Raw genomic sequence first — 12,247 nt, 5'->3', positions numbered from 1 at the left:
ACCTAGCCACCATGGATGGGGGCAGGGAGAAGCAGAGAATAAAGTTTTAAAAGCTAGACTTTTAACATCCCCACACAAGAATTCAAAGTATGCTAGGTTAATAATAGAAGCAAATACAGAACAAAACAGTTGTGTAAAATTGAAAATAATGCTAGAAAAACAGGTTAGCCAAGGCTATCTTCTGATGCAATTCAAAAGGAAACCAAAAGTTTAAAGTACCCTGTGTAAATACCATGAATTGAAAGGAAGAGAAGGAAGATTCTATCTCTCTCTCTCTTTGTAACTCTTTCAAATAAATAAATCTTTTTTTTTTTTTTTTAAAGCGTGTTTTTGACAAGCAGCTTGTAAAAAAGGCAGGAAGGAAGACCTGCAAGATTAGAAAACGGATCGTGGCACAGTGCTGGGGTCAGAGTGTGAGGGGGAAGGGGAGAGGGTAAAGAAAAAACAAAAAAAAAGCAAAGTACAGAATAGGAACGAGAAAGCAGGAGCCAGGCGGTGTCAGCCACGACAGGACGGGGGCTTTCCTAAAGACACAAGGAGTCATCGCAACAAGGATTCCTACCCAGTTCCCGGCTCCTGGCTTTGGCCTGGCCCAGCCCTGCCTGTTGCAGACAGTTGTGGAGTGAACCAGCAGATGGGAGATCTCAATCTCTCTGTCTTTCAAATTAAAAAAAAAAAAAATTTCTAAAACACTTGCATTGCACTATTGGTAACTTGAAATCGCATAAGACCCCAGGGGGCTTGTTATTCCATTCCATCTCTGTTTTTATCTTTGTTTGAAAATTCTATAACCCCAAATCTTGCCTTACAAGTGTCCTCAACAGCAAAACACTGGAAACAGCCCAAATGTCTAGCACTAATAGAGTGGATTAAGTGCATTGTGTATGCATGAAATGGAATATTATACAGCAAAGAAGGTTCAAAAATGGGTGAAGTGTGGCTAGGTAACAAAACTATCAAAAAGGAAGGGATCATGGTTGGCTCCAGGAAGAAGGGTTTGGGATTAGGAAGGGATGCAGGACAGGCCTCTGGGGTGCTGGCAGAGTTCGATTTCTTGGCCTGGGAGCCGGCTAGACAAGTATTCTATTATAATGACAAAGGATCCTCAAAAAGTCCGAGACATGGCAGATACATACTATGAAAAAACTGTTTACAGAGTTTTAAAATTTTTGCATCTAAATAAACTTTTAATTCCATGGTCCCTGAACTCTCTGAAGTCCCCTCGTGGTTGCTCAATTATGTGATCACATGCTATGCGGTGTTCTGGTTTGTCTCAACGCACACCGCACACCGCAGGGTTTATGTAACAGACCAACTTCACCACCCACGTTGCCCTTCGGAGTGATGGCTCTGACTCCTGGGTTGGGAATGGATTTCAGGCTGCGAACATTCAGGCAGCTGCACCAGCTCGGAGGCAGGAGCAGCCATGCAGGTTGAGGACATCCAGGGGAGCCTCCATCAGGGCAGCCATGACATGTTAAGGAGAAGAGGTGGATCTGAGGGGCTCTTGGGCAATGGAGTCAAGTGGAGTTAGCATTTTGGGGGTGTTGAAGGGGCAGGGCCTATGCAAGTTAAGGAGATCTGAGATGGTCCCAAGCCTGGTTCTGAGCTGCTTAAATAATTCTTATTTTATTAATATCATCCTTTTCTTTTAATTTTTAAAAAGATTTGTTTGGTGGTAGGTGCTGTGGCATAGTAGGTTAAGCATCCGCTTTCAGTGTCAGTATTCCTTACGGGCGCCAGCTCGAGTCCCGGCTACTCCATTTCCAATCCAGCTCCCTGCTAATGGCCTGAGAAAGCAGTGAAAGATGGCCCAAGTCCTTGGGCCCCTGAACCCGCATTGGAGACCCAGAAGAAGCTCCTGGCTCCTGGCTTTGGATTGACCCAGCTCCAACTGTTGTAGCCATTTGGAGAGTGAACCAGCGAATAGAAGACCTCTCTCTCTGCCTCTTCCTCTCTCTCTCTCTCTCTCTCTCTCTCTCTCTCTGTAACGATGCCTCTTGGGTAAATAAAATAAATTTTTAAAATAAATAAATAGATAAAAGATTTATTTGAAAGGCAGACTAACAGAGAGAGTAAAAGGGAAGGAGGGAGGGAGGGAGAGAGACAGAGAGGTGTACTCTCTGCATTAGCAAGAAACTAGATCCAAAGCAGAGTAACCAGGACTCAAACTGGTGCTATGATATGTGATGCTGGCACGCTAAGCAACAGCTTAACCCACTACACCACAATGCTGGCCCTAATCCTTCTCCTTTAGTGCCCCTTTAGCCCACTCCAGCAGCTGGAACCTGTTGTGTTCCGGATCTCCCAGATAGAAAGAACCAGCGAGACTCACTGAAATGCAAAGAACAAAGAGACTTTATTTATAGGTCCAGCATGCTGGGGCCTGGCCTCCTGTGCAACGCAGTGCTGGGAGACCAAGACCCCCTTCTCTTTGTTCCCCAGGTTTTTATAGTCCCCTGGACAAACAAGTATTATGTCCGCATTCCTTCCTTCCCCTGGCCCTGCAGGACCAAGGACTGTCCGGTGTCAGGTTTCATCTTGGAGGAAGCGTCCTGGGCCTAGCCAGTTCCTTTGTCTTGTGAGAAGCCTGTCATGGCGTGGCTCTGGCCTCTCACAAACCAGCATGCCTTTCACGTCCTTTTCAAGTCATTTATATTGGGAGAAGAAAATTGTGCTTTAGGAACCACAAATCATGGAAATCTGCACGCACATGGTGATTAATGCACCACGAGCAGTGGGGAGAGGAATCGATCTATGACACAATGGAAAATGCGATAAAGTCCCCAACCTTCGACCTGTGACCTCAGTTCTGGGAATTTGTCCTAAGAGAATTTTTTTTTTAAAGGCTTACCCATCATGCAACTTCAACCACTCTCAACTCACGGTCAGTCCTGTTTCATCTACGCCCTGACCCACTTCTCCTGATTATTTTGAAGCAAATCCCAGGCATCATTTCATTGCCAAATGTGTATCCCAAGAAGCCTCCTTGGGGCCAGCGTCATGGCACAACATGCAGCTTGCAATGCCAGTATCCCATAGGAGTCCAGTTCCAGTCCTTGCTGTTCCACTTCCAATCCAGCTCCCTACTAACGCACCTGGGGAAACAGTGGAAGATGACCCAAATGCTTGGGTCCCTGCACCCCTGCGGGAGACACAGATGGAGTTTCAGGCTCCTGGCTCAGCAACCACTTGGGAGTGAGCCAGCAAATGGAAGATCTCTCTCTCTCTCCCTCTCTCTCTCTCTCTAACTCTGCTTTTCAAATAACTAAATATTTTTTAAAAAACAAAAGAATCCCTCTCAAAAAAGTAACTGCACTTCCATTTGCACTTTAAAAAACATAATTCCTTACTATCAAGGAGCTCATAAAACAGTGAGTGCAATGTCTGGCTCATGGAGAAAATTTGAAGTCAAGAATAATGGCAGGGTTGGGCATTTCGCTGAGTGGCTAAACGTCCCATGTTGGCATGTTGGATTTGCTTCCCAATTCAGCTCTTGAGTCCAGCTTCCTGATAACGCCCATTCTGGGAGGCAGCAGGTGATGGCTCAGGTGGTTGGGTCCCTACCACTCACATGAGAGACCTGGATTGAGTACCCAGCTCTTAGCTTTGGCCAGGCCCAGTCATGGCTGTCGCAAGCATTGGGGGGAGTACACAAGTGAATGGGGGCTCTCTCTCTGTCTGTCTCTCTGCCTCTCACAAAGAGGGAGGGAGGGAGGGAGGGAGGGAGGGAGGGGGAGAGAGAGAGAGAGAGAGAGAGTAGGTATCATTCAATCATTGATTTCTCATTGCTTGTTACTGATATTTCGGTGTAATTGGCTCACTCCATCATAGCGCCACAACACGGTGTTGCCCTTGCCAGATGTTTTCCTTATCCCTGGGGGAAACGTGTGTGATCTTCTTCTTTAGCAGAAAGAAATAAAAACATGGAGTTTTAAAAACATGAAACTTCATAATATTTGCAAAAGGGACCATGCAAATCATTTTTCATCTGATGGGAAATAAATGTCAGAATATTTTTGTGTCAGGAGAGATGATTAGATTTGCCTGTTCTCTCTAGCTTATAGGTTCCCTTCCTAACTTTTCAGAGAAGAAAGATCGAACCTCAAAAGTTGCAGGAATAGACAGCCCGGGGGTGTGGCCAAGGTACCTAAGTTTTTTTTTTTTTCTTTTTTTTTTCCCTATATTGCAAGAGATGCAGAGGAAAACAGCTGGGCCGGGCCATGGCATAATCTATCATCCCACAGGCAGGCTCACTCACGTGTCCATCCCACCTGTCTGAGTTATGGTTGTAGATCAGTTCTTGCACTTCTGGGCATCACACTTCGCAGCCTAAGAGAGAAAAAAAGAGGCGAAAACCTCTCGGGAGCTTTGTTTGGACAGGACTTGCACGCCAGGGGCTTCCACCTGTATCTCCTTCACTGAAGCTGGGAGGGTGAGGAGCCAAGTACTGTTAGGCAGTCATAGCCTGAACCAAACCGGGGACCTGACCTGTCGGTAGGGAGGAAGTGGAAATGGAAATGGGTCAGAGAAGCGGGGAGAGGAAGGAGGGGGGGAGGCAGATGTTTCTGGGGTCTCTGTTGGAAGTAGCCCGGAAGGGAAGGAACAGCAATGGCATGGGTGATGTTCAGAAACAAGGAGACAACTGGCAGTAGTGAGAAGCAGTGAGATGGGACTTGTCAAGCGGGATCTGAGCTCTGAGCTTCCTCCCCGAGGGTGGGGGGCGGGGGGTTAGAGGAAGGGAGAGAGGGGCGGGGTCTGATTATTGTGACAGTCTACTACTCTATGTACTTAGGAGCTATAGCATCATAGCATGGCACTGTGAGTAGATCATCCCTTAATTGTACAGGGCAAGTGCACAGAGCAGACACGGTGTAGGGCAAGTAGCCTAGCCACAGCTGCGGCCCAGAGGTTAAAGGCCTTTGCTCATGAAGACAGAGCTCTTTCTTTTGAACAAGTAAAAGCTGGGCTCCATGCTCTAGATCCTTTCATGGCAGGAAGACAGTAGGGGAGCAAGGCATTGTGGGAACCAGGAAGCACATCTGCCTGCACCTGATGACCAGGAGAGAGTGGAAGCCCCAACCCCTGTGACCTGCCCCACATAAGCTGGGAGTGAGGTGGCCAGAGATTCCTGAGCCTGCGCAGTTCCTGGCCCTTCAGAGCTTCTTTGGTGCTTTCTAACTAGTTTAGGAATGCTAGGGAGGGTCTCTCTGGGAAGGTGACACTTGGGTCCCCAATGAGGAGGAGAAAGCAAGTTCTAGCGGACAGGGCAGCCTGGCATGGTTAAGGGTTGATAGAGATGGGTCCAAGCCGGCGCCGCGGCTCGCTAGGCTAATCCTCCACCTTGCGGCGCCGGCACACCGGGTTCTAGTCCCGGTAGGGGCGCCGGGTTCTGTCCCGGTTGCCCCTCTTCCAGGCCAGCTCTCTGCTGTGGCCAGGGAGTGCAGTGGAGGATGGCCCAAGTGCTTGGGCCCTGCACCCCATGGGAGACCAGGAGAAGCACCTGGCTCCTGCCATCGGATCGGCGTGGTGCGCCGGCCGCAGCGGCCATTGGAGGGTGAACCAACGGCAAAAGGATGACCTTCCTCTCTGTCTCTCTCTCTCTCTCACTGTCCACTCTGCCTGTCAAAAAAAAAAGAGAGAGAGATGGGTCCAATAGGAGCACCGTGGGTGAGGGAAGTTTGGCAGGAGCCTGGGAGGCCACGATGGAGGCAGCAAGGCCAGGTAAGGCGGCTGTCACAGTAGCTCTGCTGAGGAAAGATGTCAGCTTGGCCCAGGATTTTAGTCGTGCAGTGGGCAGGTGTGGAAGCGGCTGAGTGGTGTGTGAGAGAGGAAAGGAATGACTCCTCAGGGTTGACCAGAGAGACCAGGTGCACGGTGGTGCCATTTAATGATGTGGGGAGGGAAGAGAAAGCAAAGGATCTAATGTTGTCCACCATCTAGTCAGTGCTTCTGTTCCGATGGTGAGGAGTACACTATCGGAATATTAGAAAATCTATTAAAATACTTGCGCAACAATAAATCTAGGGAGAAAAACACATAATCATATTCATAAGAGCTGAAAAGGCATGTGATAAATACTTGTTCTTGGGGCCGGCACTGTGGCGCAGTGGGTTAAAGTCCTTGGCCTGAAGTGCCAGCATCCCATATGGGCGCTGGTTCGAGACCCGGCTGCTCCACTTCCTGTCCAGCTCTCTGCTATGGCCTGGGAAAGCAATAGAAGATGGCCCAAGTCCTTGGGCCCCTGCACCCACGTGGGAGACCCGGAAGAGGCTCCTGGCTCCTTGCTTTGGATCAGCGCAGCTCCGGCCATTGCAGCCATCTGGTGAGTGAACCAGCGGATGGAAGACCTCTCTCTCTCTACCTTTCCCTCTCTCTCTCTCTCTCTCTGCCTCTCCTCTCTCTGTGTAACTCTGACTTTCAAATAAATAAATAAATCTTTTAAAAATAATACTTGTTCTTAATAAAAACTCAAGGGGCCAGTGCTGTGGCGCAGCAGGTTAAAGCCCTGTCCTGAAGCACCAGCATCCCATATGGGTGCCAGTTCTAGTCCCGGCTGCTCCTCTTCTGATCCAGCTCTCTGCTGTGGCCTGGGAAAGCAGTGGAAGATGGCCCAAGTCCTTGGGCCCCTGCACCCACGTGGGAGACCCAGAAGAAGCTTCTGGCTCCTGGCTTTGGATCGGCTCAGCTCTGGCCATTGTGGCCATCTGGGGAGTGAACCAGTGGATGGAAGACCTCTCTCTCTACCTCTACCTTGCTTTCTAACTCTTTCAAATGAATAAAATATTTTAAAAAACAAATAAACAAAAACTCAAATATGAGTAGATTGATACCCTTAACGTATTCAACTTTATTCCAGCATCATGTTTGATGGGGGGAAACCAGGTGACTCCATTAGAATTATTGACTGTAGTACTGGCAATATCAACCAAAACACTTAGACAAGAGAAAATAAGTTAGAGGTCTAAGAATTGAAAAGGAGAAACTAAAACGATTATTATTTGCTGATGACATATGACCCAGGAAAGACCAAGAGAATCATACAAGAAGCTGCTATAAACAATATGAGAATTCAACAAGATAGCAGAAGATAAAAGTATGCTGATATTGATAGCTTTCATACACCCAATTTACAAGCCAAAAATATAATGGAAGATTCCCCATTTATGACAGCAATGAATAAAATAGTTAGGAATAAATTTCACGTGAACTATGCATAATCTACATAAAGATAAATTTTAAAACACTACTAAAGAGCAGGAAAAAAGGACAACTTGAATGACTCATAGTAAATGTCCATGATTCCTGTTAATTTGTAAATTAACATCATCCCCAAAAAAACCTGACAGAATTTTAGAACAGATTCTAAGTGGGTTTTTAAAAATAAGCAAGAAGAGGGGGAAAAGCTAAATAAAAGAGCACTGAAGAGAAGACTAGATGATAAAGATGTTAAAACCTGCTACAAGGCCGCAATCATGAAAATTATGTGGTTCCAGCGCATGACTCAAGAGGCCGGGGGTTAACGCAATAGGAATTCCAGGAGAGCCATTTCTATCACAAGGGTGTTTGCATCTGATAAAGGCGGTGTCTTTAATCACTGGCTACATTGGAGACTGTTAGCTAACCCCAAAGACATTCTCCTCTTTTTAGTATTGGAATGCATCCAGCTAGATAACACCTTCCCAGCCTCCCTTGCAGTTGCATGTGGTCAGGCGACCCAATTTTTGCCAAAATGGCAAAAGCGATGCGTGCCTGGACTGATGTGCGGGAACAGCTGGTGGGCCTCCTCCGGGCTTCTGCCGCACAGCCTTATTTGAACTGCACAGATGAGGACCATGCCCCAGAGCACTGCTTCTCAGTGTGAGCCCGCAGCAGAATCCCTGGCTCCCTGGTGGGGTGCACATTCTTGGAATGGGGCCCCGGAGTTCCCAGGAGATTCGGTTGCTGTGGTCGGTAGAGGCAGTACTTTTGAGAATCACTACCCTGAAGGCAGAGAATGGAATGGAAGGAGCCTCAGGTCCCAGATGACTGAAGGCAACAGTCGCTGATCCAAGAACTCGCATTCTGAACCGGCAGAGAAATCGTTTCTGTCTTGTTGATGCCGTTGTATTTCAGAGCCTCTTTGTAGGGACACTTTGGCCTTACCCTAACGAATGTAGCGAAGAAAGGGCAGATGTTGCAATAGACAGTGTTAGGTCAAGTGGGGAAAAAACCATGTTGGATTCATACAACCATCATCCTACACCAAGATAAACTCCAAATGGACTTTTTAAATTAATGTGAAAATAGAACCAAAAGAGTAAAACTGTAATTATAAAAGAAAACATGGGAGAATTTTTTTTGCAGTAGGAAATCAAGCAAACAAAGACACAACACCCAGAAGCCCTAGTAGAAAAGATTGACAAAATAAACTACACATTAAAGAAAAAGAAACTTCTTGGGATAGTGTCATCGTCGTTGTCCCCCCGCCCCCCCAAAAAAAAAATCCACCATGAGCAAAGTGAAAACCTAAGTGTGAAAACACAAAAAAGATCTGGCTACTCATGTAACAAAGAGCTAATGTTCCCAAGATAGCAAGCATCTACAAATCAACAGACCAGTAACAAAAACAAAACAAAACAAAATGGCAAAGGATATTCCTAATCACAGGAAAAAGGATTACAATGTGTATAGAAGAAATGGGAAGGTGTTCAAGCTCATCAGAAGAGAACTCTGGGGGCTGGCACTGTGGCATAGCGAGTAAAGCCGCCACCTGCAGTGCCGGCATCCCATATGGGTGCCAGTTCGAGTCCCGGCTACTCCTCTTCTGATTGCGCTCTCTACTATGACTTGGGAAAGCAGTGCAAGATGGTGCTTGGACCCCTGCACCCACACGGGAGACCAGGATGAATCTCCTGGCTTCAGATCGGGCCAGCTCCAGCCATTGAGGCTATTTGGGGAGTGAACCAGCGGATGGAAGACCTTTCTCTGTTTCTCCCTCTATCTGTAACTCTGCCTCTCAAATAAATAAAATCTTAAAAAAAAAAAAAAAAAAGAGGAATAGGCTAAGGTTAATAAGCCCCTTAAGACTTCACTCCCTTCACTCCCAGGAGTGGGTCAAAGTGAAATCAGGTTTCTTGGAAGTAGAGCTTACTCGTGACACCGATACCCAAGATAAATGTACCCCTCCAGTTCTCTTACAAGGACTCTTCTTAGCACCAGATTTCTTCAAAATCCCTACAGAAGAAAGAGGATTGTGATCACCCATGGCAGCTGCTTCCGTGTCAAAGGGAAGGCTCTGCCCAAGTGTGTCCCAATTCAAGAACTTCTATAGGAAGTCACAAGAGCTCCCTTCAAGGACAACGTCCTCTGATGGAAATCGACATTCAAATGCTGTCAAAATTCTAGGACATTACGGTAATTAAGCTGATGCATGCTGAGAATTAATATTCAAGGAAGACCTCGAAGGTACTCGCAAAATGATAAGCTTTAAGATGAAACTGAAAGGGTGTAAGGTTTCTTCCAAGTCTGAGATTAACCGAGTACCACATTTTCTGCCCAGGCAGGTAGGACCTTACTTGACTATTGGGAACCCTTCCACAAGATGCTTAGGGACTCCGAATGGGAACATCTGAGCTTTCATAGTCTTGTACAGTAGGTGGGGGTGGGTGGTGGGTGGGGTGGTCTGAAATGCCTAAGACTGCCATGACTAAAACTGGACTCGTGAACATTCCTCCATGAGCTGTCGTCATCAAAATGTGGCATTTTGTGGAGTCACTTGCTCCACAATCATGTATCTAAAACAGGAACATGACTCTGGGATAAATAAGTAGGAGTGTTCCATGTTAGCACCAGGTCATCTTTCCTGTTGGATATTCAAGTTCACAGCTTAAAAACAAGGGTTAGACTGAACAGTGCAAACGTGTCAATTCTCCCCGACACGTTGCCATCAATATCCCAGCAAGAGTTTTGTGGATACAGAAAGCTTATTCAAAGATCTATATGGAGAGGCAAAGGAACTCGAAGGGCTAAAACAATTTTGCAAAACTATAATGCACTGGGAAGAATCACACACCCAACTTTAAGACTTACTATTTAGGTAAAAAAAAAAAAAAAAAAAAAAAAGATTCAAGCAGTGCAGTCTTGGTGGAAGGATAGACATATTGATCAATGAAACAGAACAGAGAACCGAGGAATAAACCCACACAGGGAGGGTCAGGTAATTTTCTACAAAGGTGCTACAGCAGCTCAGTGGAGGACGGACAGTCTCTTTTACACGTGATGTTGGAAAAATCGAATAGCCATAGATGTTTTTAAAAACCTAATACACCTCAACCTAAACCTTATAGCTGTAATGTTGACTCAAAGCGGATCATAGATTTAAATGGGAAACTACAAATCAGTAGAAAAAAAAACAAAATTTTTAGGATCAAAGGCTAGGTGAAGAGTTCTTAGACATGACACCAAAACATGGATCCATAAAAGTAAATACTAACAAATTAAACTGCATCAAAATTAAATGTTTTTGTAAAAAGTATTCATTCTGCAGAACCCTATTGAGATGAAAAGACAAGCTACAGACTGAGAGAAAGCGTATTTTTACAAACCACATATCAGACATAAGGCTTGTTATGCCTGAAGGACTCTCAAAACTCAACAGGAGGGGTCTGCGCTGTGGCATAGAGGGTAAAGCCGCCACCTGTGGCGCAGGCATCCCATATGGGTGCCGGTTCGAGTCCCAGGTGCTTCACTTCCGATCCTGCTCCCTGCTAATGTGCCTTGAAAAGAGCAGAGGATGGCCCGAGACCTAGAAGTTCCTGGCTCCGGTCATTTGGGGAGTGAACCAGAGGATGGAATCTCCCTCCCTGTCTTCCATTCCTCTATAACTCTACCTTTCAAATAAGTAAAATAAATCTTAAAAAAAAATTTTGTTGAAAAAATTGAAATCCACGCATTTTTCAAATGTACCTTTGCCATGAACTTTTTAAATAAGATTTTATGTATTTATTTGAAAGTCAGAGATAGAAAGGAGGGAGGGAGGGAGGGAGAAGAGAGAGATCTTCCACCTGCTGGTTATTCCCCAAGTGGGCTGGGCCAGGCCGAAGCCAGGAGTCAGTTCTTCTGGGTTTCCCACATGGGTGCAGGGGCCCAAGGACTTGGGCCATCTTCCACTGCTTTCCCAGGCCATAGTAGAGAGCTTGATCTGAAGAGAAGTCGGGACTTAAACCCAAAAGGAACGCCAATACTGCAAACAGTATTGGCAGACACAGCTCGGGCGCCTCCTTGAACTTTTTTGAAGACCCTTCATATGCATGTATTTTTGGTTGTGAGTACTGATTTGCATACAAACATGTGATAGACTTTTCTTTTCTCCTGAAAGAATCTCCATAAGAATGGAAATGCTGAGTCATATGGATGTTTTAACTCCTTTGGGATGTTTCTTCCCATAATAAACATCTTCCCAGGTCACAAAATATCCTTTAGCTATGTCATAAACTCCTATTTCAGGGTACCAAATCACAGAGACAGGTGGAGTAAGTTCCCAGTGGTACACAGCAAACCAGGGAGACTATAATTCAAAATAATCTAATATATAGGGTATGGACAAATAGAAGCAGCACCAAGCCTCTGATCAAGTCAAAGATGTTGATTACCCTGTTTCAATCACTACACATCCTATACGTGTATTGAAATATCACACGGTAGCCCTTAAAAAAGTTTAACTCCTATTTCACAATTATCCTAGATAACCCAAGAACATGAAGTCATTACGGAGAGCCACATGGAAAAAACAAACAAAACCTAAAGCTATTCTGAAACTTTCCAAGCACTGCTTCTGCAGCGATTGAAACCTTTGACAGGGAGGGGATGTGACACCGATACATTAGTCACAGGGCTTCAAAGGGCAAGCCCGTGGCTGGCGATTCAAGCAAGACACTTAAGAGCATACAGCAAGGAAAACAGGGATGACTTGTTTAAGCACAAAGACATTAGACATTTTCAAACACGCATAAACACAGCTCTTATATAAAGCCATTTAAAAGAGAAGTTTTGAGGGACCCATGTTGAGGTGCAGCAGGTAAGCACTGGTTCAAGTCCCCATTGCTCCAATTCCAATCCAGGTTCCCCACTAATGCACCTGGGAAAGCAGCACATGGCCCAAATACTTAGACCTTTCCAAACTCCCGGCTTCCCATTTGTTGAGTGAGCCAGCAGATAAGAGGAAGGCCTCTTATATCTTCCTGTTATTCTCCTCAAATAAATCTTT

Source organism: Oryctolagus cuniculus, chromosome X, assembly GCF_051225735.1.
Source record: "Oryctolagus cuniculus isolate XC-2025 breed Fujian yellow rabbit chromosome X, ASM5122573v1, whole genome shotgun sequence".
Taxonomy (NCBI): domain Eukaryota; kingdom Metazoa; phylum Chordata; class Mammalia; order Lagomorpha; family Leporidae; genus Oryctolagus; species Oryctolagus cuniculus.
The sequence above is the reverse complement of the archived record's forward strand: the minus strand, read 5'-3'. Positions refer to the sequence as shown.